Source organism: Myotis lucifugus, unplaced genomic scaffold (genome assembly GCF_000147115.1).
Source record: "Myotis lucifugus unplaced genomic scaffold, Myoluc2.0 scaffold_83, whole genome shotgun sequence".
NCBI classification, from domain to species: Eukaryota; Metazoa; Chordata; class Mammalia; order Chiroptera; family Vespertilionidae; genus Myotis; species Myotis lucifugus.
This window is the reverse complement of record NW_005871131.1, coordinates 4,030,536-4,031,939: the sequence shown is the minus strand read 5'-3', so window position 1 is coordinate 4,031,939 and position 1,404 is coordinate 4,030,536. Positions and strand designations below refer to the sequence as shown.

Here is a 1,404-nt window from a genome sequence, read left to right as displayed (position 1 = left end):
CCTGGGACCCTTCAGTCCGAAAGCCGACACTCTATCCACTGAGCCAAACCGGTTTCGGCTGCTTTCTTCTTTTTTGTGTGTGTGTCTGACTTACTCACTTAGCATAATGTGCTCTGCTTCTATTGGGTCACTTTTAACCATATGCAAAAATGTACTGATGGCTTTGTCTCTCTAACATAAAGTTACCTGAATCATGCTTGTCTGGGTACCTCCTATCCAGAAGGGAAATACGTATGTGTAAGAAGATAGAATATTCAATCTATCCAGCTTTCATTTAATCAAAGGTGGTAGAAAGTTGAGAGTTAATAAACTGTAAACAACCCAACCGAGGTTGAATTGGTCATTTAAAAGGCAGGTGTTACCCGGCCGGCGTGGCTCAGTGGTTGAGCATTGATCTATGAACCAGGAGGTCACAGTTCAATTCCAGGTCAGGGCACAGGCCCGGGTTGCGGGCTCAATCCCCAGTGGGGGATATGCAGGAGACAGCCAACCAATGATTTTCTCTCATTGTTGATGTTTCTATCTCTCTCTCCCTCTCCCTTCCTCTCTGAAATCAATAAAAATATATATTTTTAAAAAGGCAGGTGTAACGTGGTATTGAGTAAAATCAGTCTGTGGCATGGAGAGGTTTTCATCTTCCAAAGCATTACAGGCATTTGCCCTGGAAGCCTTTTGCTTTAAAGAGGCCGTGAAAGAGAAGTTGGCCCCTGGGGAAGGCGTTCCCATCCCCTTGTCTCTATCCCACCCCTGTCACTATCTTGTTCCTAGTAACCACTCAGAGGGTGTTGAAGGCATGCGCCCTTTTCCAGTGCGGTGGTTCTGACTGTTGACACGTAATGAATGAAATGTCTTGTTGTTATAGTAAATATACACATTTAATTTAAGACTCTCATTTTGGGCTTTAGGACATAAGACTGCAAGACTAGCTTATCTTTTGTGAGGAAATATTTTCTATTCCTTTATAGAATGATACATAAATAGTGCTAAAAGGTAGGAACAGGTTAACTTAGCATCTAAATGATCCAATTGGCTACAATTCAAGTCTTTTTTTTTCACTTTGCCATCCCTTTGGTGAGACTTCATCTTTATTCGTCTTTATGTTCTCACCATGGCTGCTCATTTCCTGCCCTCACGTCCATGTTCCAGTCGGCGGGGGGTGGTGGTGGTGGTGGGGGGGCGGGGGCGAGATCCAGCACTATATCACAGAAGCAAAGGCCTCTGGGAGTCCTCAGTAGATTTCTGTCCACATCTTTGACCAGAGCTGAGGGGTGTGTCCAGTAGCTGCAGGGAGGTCTGGAAGGTAAGAGTTTAATTGCAGCCTGGGAAAAGGTGGATTCTGTTAGTAAGGACAAAGGGTGCATCGGTGTCTGCTGTGATTGTCTAGAGCAGTAGTTGGCAAACTGC

The 1,404-nt window shown here is 44.8% G+C and overlaps 1 protein-coding gene and 1 pseudogene across 1 annotated transcript in view; one reads left to right on the top strand and one right to left on the bottom strand.

The window, feature by feature from the left end:
• ARHGEF3 (Rho guanine nucleotide exchange factor 3) overlaps positions 1-1,404 on the top strand; it is a 242,527-nt gene that overhangs the window by 28,305 nt on the left and 212,818 nt on the right. The window lies entirely within an intron of this gene.
• LOC102423089 overlaps positions 1-1,404 on the bottom strand; it is a 19,583-nt pseudogene that overhangs the window by 8,534 nt on the left and 9,645 nt on the right.